The 8,302-nt window shown below is 45.3% G+C and overlaps 1 long non-coding RNA gene across 1 annotated transcript; it reads left to right on the plus strand.

Annotated features, from left to right (window-relative positions):
* The first annotated feature begins 1,202 nt into the window (after positions 1-1,202).
* On the plus strand, positions 1,203-4,287 carry LOC138481234 (uncharacterized). Its single transcript, XR_011274207.1, has 2 exons — positions 1,203-1,487; positions 2,732-4,287. It is a non-coding gene; the product is annotated as an uncharacterized lncRNA (long non-coding RNA).
* Positions 4,288-8,302: the final 4,015 nt, after the last annotated feature.

Consider the following 8,302-nt stretch of genomic DNA (forward strand, 5'->3'; position numbering starts at 1 on the left):
TTTCATATCCATCTGTCCTTCACAGCACCACATGTAAAAAAACAACTTCCTTTGGAATCTCAGCTAAATTCACTTCTAAAATTCAATTGAATTTCTGTTTTTCTCAAGTTAGTACGGCTCTCTGTAAAATCATAACTGCTTCAAGAAGGGTTTTCCTATTTTTCTCCATATCCTTCTTATGCATGCATCTGCTGTTACTTTCAGTGAGACTCATGGTTCATTTACCCTTTTGGGATTACCAAAAATAATGCCAATATATTAAAGCTCTTCTATGACACTTTTGATTTCTTTTCTTGTTTTCATCTCTCCTTCTAAACCGTTGTTAGCTTTAATTTTCCTGTAAAGCTTTTCAATTTTCCCCATTGTCAAGTTGCCTTCAAGGAGAACATTACTGATTGAAGATACACATTCAACATTAGTTTCTTTGTGAGACAGTGAATGTGGCTGCATAATGCCGCTTAGTGTAGGCTTGCATCATAAGACATTCACTTCATGTGTTCCAACATAGCTTGTGTTATGCAATTTCCCTTTTGTGAGGGTGTTGAGGATCTGTACACTTGCTAAAACGAATCTTCAATGTGTCATTGTTGGACAGTTCTACTGCTCTCTTCTAAATGATGCCTGCTGAATTAGTTGCCATCAACTATAATTGATTTTTCTTTTTCAAAAGAAGCTTTTATTTCTGTCGTACATAGGTATTTCTGCTCTCGTAGTGTAGCTTTATTGTACTACTTCCTCTTCTTCATGGCTGGAGCATACTGATGGTAGGGACAGCGTCGCTAGCTAGATGGCTACCAGAGTTCCCGAAGGAGTGCACAAGTAAGGACAAGAGCAACCTACAGGCACAGATTTATTCACACTCTGGACAGAAACCTGAAACCAAGATCTAGGCACTACCAGAAGGGGAAAATCCTCCGAATAAAGTATCGACGGTGGAGTTATTCGATAGATCACTGAAGGTGCACCTACCACACCCAAAAGATTACCAGCTCAAGATCATATAGGAGATTGAGTCCAATATAAAGACTGCAAAATTTCATCCAGAGTAGAAGATGCAGATTGTTGGAAAGTGTAGTTGTCTAACTTCATTAAATCCCATGGTGAAGTTTTCCAATAACAGCTGGCCTGGGGGGGGGGGGGGGGCGGTCGGATAACTATCTGGGTGAGGATTCTGTGGTAACAGAATCCATTGAAAATATCGGTAAGTAATTTTTCCTTTTTGTTTTATTCATACTAGAATAAGGCTGTGTCTTAACCGTCTGTAAAACAATGTCCTTTTTCAAAGTTTATAAAAATGTTTTTTTTTTCCATCAGAATCCTATTGGGCGTATAAATCTAGCCAATTGTACAAACAGGAAAATTGAACCTGCTAACAGAGAATTCTGTGCTAGACCAAATACATTTGAGTTAATTACAGTCCGACCACAAAGAGAAGAGGACCGAGAAACACTAGTCAGTCAATGCAGAGACACGCTTTGTGTCACCAAGTACGTACATTGCTTTGAAAAAGTAACTTGCTCATGTATGATATCCAAGATTAACTGCAAATGTCTGAAAGTGTTGACCTTAAATACTTTTTCTGCAGTGTTGTGGAAGATTCGAATGACTGAATACTAGTCTTCTATTCTTAGGCTTGTAAATGCATTTGTCTCAATTTTGAAGCCCCATGAACATATTTTAGGGCAGAATATAGTAATAAACATGTAGGATGTTTAAAATCTCAAACTTAATGTGCAGAGTTGGCAGCTGAAGAGCAGCGTATTACACCTTACATCAGTTTAGCATAGTCATTTTCTATTTATTGAATATAGGGGTGTGACTTTGAACAGGAATACTAGACCTAAGCATAGAGTTGAGTGGGGAATTCCTTGTTTAGGCTGCCTTTACAAAGGACTCGTTATCTGAAAGGTCACTACTTGGCAAGGTGTTTTTGTAATGGGATTTGAACTGGAGACACGGATTAAGGAACAGATATAAATAACTCACAATGAAAACCTAGTGCCATGGCATATTGTAATATACATACTTAAATATATTTGTGTGAGGGCTAGCTAGGAAGGATATGCTGGGGGCAGAGAGGGCTGTGGGATGACCCTACACAGTCTAATAGGTGGATCTGAAGCCTGGCCTTAAACAATTCTAAAGATGGGCATTCCTGTGATGGGGTCAAGTTTAGAGAAGTGGTTGTAGGCACATGAAGAGCCAGTTTGAGAGGAGTGCAGTGATGCAGTCAGCAAGGTTAGATGGTGGCAAGACCTGAATAATTTATGGATAAGTGTAGGAATTCTAAAGAGTGATTCTTCATGGAGCACCACCCTGAGTGTTATCAGTCTAATGGTGGGAAGATCAGGTAGTCAACAGATGGTGTTTGTGGCAAAGGTGAGGGCTTTTTGATGGGACCCTACCACAGTTTTAAGTTGATTAATTTGTGTTGAGACCTTTTGACCAAGTTACTGAAGTGCTAAATCTTTTAGAATGGGTCACTTGTACTGCAACAGATTTGTCACGTTTTAGTATGTGTCATTAAAATGTTTGATATATTCATTGTCTGGTTACATTACTTTGTTTCAGAGTTTTAACATTGTGTGCTGACACATTTTAGTGTGTCAGTACAATTCCATAGCAAATGCAACAAATGTTGAATTTTATTCAGATTGAACTTCTTGCACTGACTTTAGTTTATTAATGGTTGATAAATGATTTTGTAAAAATGTGCTTCTTTCCTTTACAGAAATTGGTTGTCTGCTGACACAAAAGATGAGCGCAACTTCTGGATGCAAAAATTGAACCAAGTTCTTGTTGATCTTCGTATGTGGCAACCGGATTCCTGTTATAAACCTATTGGAAAGCCTTAAAGAACTGAGACATATTTTTTTATTGCACAAAAAGAAATTATCTTTACAAATTGCTCTGCATCGAATGTTTGCTTAGCAACAGAATAAGCAATCCGTTTGTTCGGTACATGTTCATGGTGGGAGTCTGCAATGTAAAGTTCCTTCTAAACCAGATGGAATGCAGTAATTGCTGCCCTCCTGACATTAGAATTGTTTACTGAATGTTTTCCTATCTCAGAGGTGTGCAAGATGAACCTATGCATCAATTGCATCAACTATAAAGTTTCTTTATGCATTTACGTTTGTGTACATGATGTCCAAGATAGGGGGAAACTGCTGAATCCCCCTCCCGCAATGGTGGATTGGAATTCAAATTGCATCTCGTTTCCAATTAATAGGTTCTATGCTACAGACGTAAACACAGCCATATATATCCATGAATTTTCCAAAGAGCACCTTGTTTGTCACATTTGTTTCATATAATGAATGTTGAAGACTGACTTGTCTAACTTTTTCATTTCAAAATTATAACAATCAGCGGTTTTTACTATATGTGCTATTAAGTTGTATTGTTTGCTACAAAATGCTCGGTGAAGGCTTCCTTAACACTAAGCTAGTATTGAGAGGGTTTCGCAAGCAAAGTAGCCACTATCCATAAATGTAGATCCCTTTTCCTTAAAATATTTAACTGAAAATAAGTATTGTATATAAGATATTGTGGACAAGGCAAAGCATGGTGTCCACTTTTTATGGTTTACAGGTGTTCATTTACATTTTTGAATGCAATGTGTTGCACATTTTAATTGCTTATGTTATGCATTTTGTTCCTGTACCTTCTCCGCATAAACAACCAAAGGTAATATTTTTAGAACTCCAAAACCCATTCCTGTTACCCAAAATATATTCCTCTGCTAGTTGCATCAGTTGCAGGAAATGGATTAGCCATTTCTTCTTGAGCTCTAGGAACAAATGTGTATTTCAGTATTTTTAATTGATCCAATTTCTTTTTACAAAGCTGCTACTTATTATTGCCAGCTAATGCTTTACTGGCCCTTTATTTGTATCATAGAAATGTTTGTAAATACGAGTTTTTTGTATCTGTCTGTGGTGATCTTGAACTACTTTGAAAAGAGCAAAACAACTTGCAATATCTTACCCTTCCTCTTCCAGTTAAACATTTGCAGTGGAACGCTTGCTTCGGATTCACATTTTGGATTTTTGGTGGGACAGTGTTCTCCTACTTGCACAGTTTTGTGGGGCGATGTTGTGTTGGTTTCTTATATTCTTCTTTGGAACACTAAAACACTGTAACTCATCACTTCTGCTTCACGCCTTCATGTTGGATCCTGTCATCCTGCATCTTTATCACATTTTGTCTTTTTCATGTTTTTATATGGTTAGCAAAGTGTTCTCCATTCAGTATCCTTCAAAAATAAAAAAAATCAATACACAACGTTTTGACACTCATCTTTTATGGAGCACGATTACGTTGACATTTACTTCTTTTGAAAGTGCTTGTTTTATAGTTTACATTTTTGTTCTTTGCTCCCTTCAAATTACTGAAAATAATTGGATACAACTCCGGTTTCAAAAGAATCTGAAATCTGAGACAGCATGAGTCCCCCAAATTGTTAAATGAGCTTCCTGCTCGGTGGGAACACCTGAAACTCAGTGCTTAGATGGGAAAATGCTAGTTCAACCTTCAATTCTTCCTGCTCATCCTGCTCTTTCAGGGTGGTCTCAAACATGTTCAACCTGAGAGTACAGGTCAGTCCCGAAACCAGGGCAATCTTAGTACTCACCTGCTAGGAATTGACTGCCCTTACTCCAGCCGACGTTTCATGCTCACCTACAGAACAGTGGCTTGTTTAACCTTCAACCGCAAACCACTTTGGTCCCCACTTCTCATTCCACTTGGTGCAGAAGGCCATCTGTGCACCAGACATTGAGGTAACCATGCGGATTGGTTTCTTTAACGGAAGATTAAAAAAATGCTCCCAGCATCCCCAATATTCTAATCCCCGTCCCCTTTCCTCCATCCTGCATGAGTGTCCCTTGCTAGGGAAGGGAGCAAAATTTTTCACCAGAAAAATAACACTTTCCCTTTAAATTAATACACGCGTGTGAGCGCGGCCTAGGGAGCATGCGCTCCCTTAACCACACCTACTGATTGATGCCACACCGAAGTCCTCTTTTCCGTGTTGACTGGGGCAGACCGGTTTTACCAGCGCTCGTGGTTAAGTCCTTCTGGACCTGTAATTCCATGTGCTTTCCCATAGTTTTGTTTAGAGTAGAATAATTCTATTAAATCTGTTTCAGATACTACAAATACTTCCAGGGATACACCGTCCACCGGTGCCCCAGCCTGTCCCCGGTGCATGTCGTCTGCGGCAGACTTCAGTAAGTGCCAGTCGTATGACGGTTCTTTTCCCGCGTCAGACCTGCACACCCTCTGCTTCCAGTGCCTGGGAGAAGACCACGGATGTGAAGGCTGCTCAGCATGCAACTCGCTCACTCCCCGGTCCCTCAAGAACTGGTTTGAACGGTGGAGGGAGCTGTTCTCCGGGTCACCGTTGGAGCACATAAAGGAGTACGTGCCGAGGAAGGGTCTGTCCGCAGCAAGAAGGGTACTGAGGCTACAGCAGCTACACGCCTCTCGGCCGAGGGGTCCAAGGATCCTCCCAGTCCCGCTGTCTAGGAACCAAGGGGCTCGCACACCGGGACTTGTCCTGAGAGGCTTTGCCCTAGTACCAAGTCTAGGCCTGAGGGGGCACCAAAACGCAATGCAGACAGCACTACCGGCCTCATGGCCGAGGGCCAACAGCCTACCAGACATATGCCTGAGGTGCAGGGAGGGACAGAGCCTATGCATACCAGCAAACAGGCTGAACCCAGGCCCATGTCATCCACGGATCCACGTGCAGAAGGTGCAGACAAAATGGCAGCGCACAGAGACAAGATGGCGGCCCGACCAGAGACCTGCCAATTCAATAGCCAGAAGCCCGCCCATCCGTCGAACCTATAAGGCAGGAAACCACTGCATGGTCAGAATGGGTACTTATGCCTCAGGTCACTTGGTGCACAACTTACCTGACAATCATGGGACAAGCACGCGACACAGAAGCGTTTTTGTCGCATTGTGCAGGCGGGCAACGGGTATTTATGTCCCCAGCCAGCCTGCGAGGAGCATTTCTTTGATGATACTCCTACGTCCTGTCCCCTTTCCTCCATCCTGTATGGGCGTCCCTCTCTAGGGACGGGAACAGAACGTTTCTATCAGAAAAAAAGAACACTTACCCTCTTTAAATTTACAGGCTCTGGGCGCAGCCCTGGGAGCAGCCCTGGGAGCATGCGCTCCCCTAACTCCGCCCACTGGCGCCACTTCCCCAGTCCTCTTCTACTTTGATCAGAACGGGCCTCTTTCAGCGCTTCTTGGTGAGTCCTTAAGCCTCGTAATTCCATGCTCTTTCCCTAATATCTTTTCAAATTTTTCATGTATTTTGGAACACTCGCATGTCGACGCATGTCCCTGGCGCATGTCGACCGCAGCTGGCTTCAGCAGGTGTCAGTCGTGTGACGTTTCCTTCCCCACATCGGATCTGCACGCGCTTTGCCTCCGGTGCCTCGGGGAAGACCATGGATGGGAAGGCTGCTCAGCGTGCAACGCTCTCACACCCCGATCCCCCAGAAGCAGGCTGGCGCGGTGGAGAGAGTTGTTCTCCAGGACTTTGCCAGAGAGCATTAAGGAATATGTATGCAGGAAGACCAAGAAGGTAAGGGCTCTCAAAAGCCCCCACAGGGGCGACTCCTTCTCTGGGAAGCCTACTGACATCAGACCTTTGCACCGGCAACAAGGACACAGAGGCTCTTAGCTACCGGCTTAATGGCTGACGGGTCTAAGGGCCCTAACAGTTCCACCACTGCTATGGGCTCGGGTTCCGGGGCATATTCTGAGGGGCTTAGCTCTGCTACCGGGCACACGCCTGACGGGGTGCCTACACGCAGTGCAGACAGAACTTATTGGCGAGGACCAGTTGCCTACCAGGCCCACTCCTGAGGTGCAGGGTGGGGTAACGCTGATGCGTCCAGGCATGCAACCGAGCCCAGGCCCACGTCGTCCACAGTGGCACGTGCGGAAGGCAGTGCCAAAATAACGGCACGTGCAGACAAGATGGCGCCCTAGACAGACGCCCGCCAACACAGTGAACTGCAAAGGCGCAAGCCTGGGGCCAGGGCAGATTGGGGTCCTATGTCTCCGGTTACTTGGACCACATCATACCCGACATTCTCGGGTCAGCCAATGTACCATGAGGGCATGTACTTGCAAGGAGGGAGCAGACAGCAGGCCTTTACTCTAGCACAGCTGGTGCAGGATCGCAGCCGGCCCGCTTGCAAGGATCGTTTTTTGGACACGTTTTTTACCTTTGTGCGGCCCCCACAGATGGGGGGTGGGGAGGACATCCTCAAGGGCATAATCCAACAGATGCTGCCTCCCACGCTGCTATCCCAGCTGGTGCCTGTGCAGCCTTTACCTCCTCTGCCACCGTTGCCCATGCCTCCGTCAATTCCGGTAGTGGTGCCTACACCTCCAGCCCCAGTGCCTGGGCCTTCTTCACCGTCAGAATTATCACCTGCGTACCTAGGTGTCCCTTCCAACACAGGTGACCAAGACACTGATGAGGAGCAGGACACACCTTTGATGGTATTCCATGACAGGATTGCCTGGTTAGCCGATTACCTGGGCATTCCTCAGCCACAGAGGGAGCTGCCGGAGTCGGGGGTACTGTCGGAGGTGCTCACCATCAAAGCAGAATCCAGATGGGGCATCGCTTTACAGAAGTCTGTGGAGGCCCTTGCGAAGAAGGATGGCTCAAGCCCACTCAGCCAACAAATAACAGGCTGGATGCCAAGTTCAGGCAGGTGGAGGGAGTCACTCTATTGTCGGTGCATCCCCAGCCACAGTCTTCAGTCATCGCGGCAGCATCTATGAATGCCAAGCTCCACCACGAGCAATGCAACTTCAGCTTTTCTTGGCAAGAAAGAGAAAATGCTTGAGGCCTATGGGAAGGTCTACTCTAACGCGGGACTGAACCTCATGCAAGCCAGCGCCATCCTGGCAGTGGCTAACCAACAGCTGTGGAGACCGATGGCAGACTTCTTGCTGGCTGACAAACTAGCCTCTTTCAGGGGGGGGGGCCTCCTTGCAGAAGTGAAACACGTGGCACAGGTTATCATGGAGTTTACGGTGGCCCACATACTGCGAGCAGGGCTATCTGTATGGCAACTGACATGAGGAGGATGACATGGCTCAAGGCAACCAGATTCAATCCTGGTGTTCGGGACAGGATCCTAGACCTACCCTTTGAGGGCGGTGTCCACTCTGTGGACTAGAAGCTAGATTTAAAAAGAGCAGCTCAGACAACCAAGTCCCTGGCCATTCTCGTCAAGTCAGCCGCCAAAACTTTCTC

Source organism: Ambystoma mexicanum, chromosome 5p, assembly GCF_040938575.1.
Source record: "Ambystoma mexicanum isolate Mex_15411 chromosome 5p, UKY_AmexF1_1, whole genome shotgun sequence".
Lineage (NCBI taxonomy): Eukaryota > Metazoa > Chordata > Amphibia > Caudata > Ambystomatidae > Ambystoma > Ambystoma mexicanum.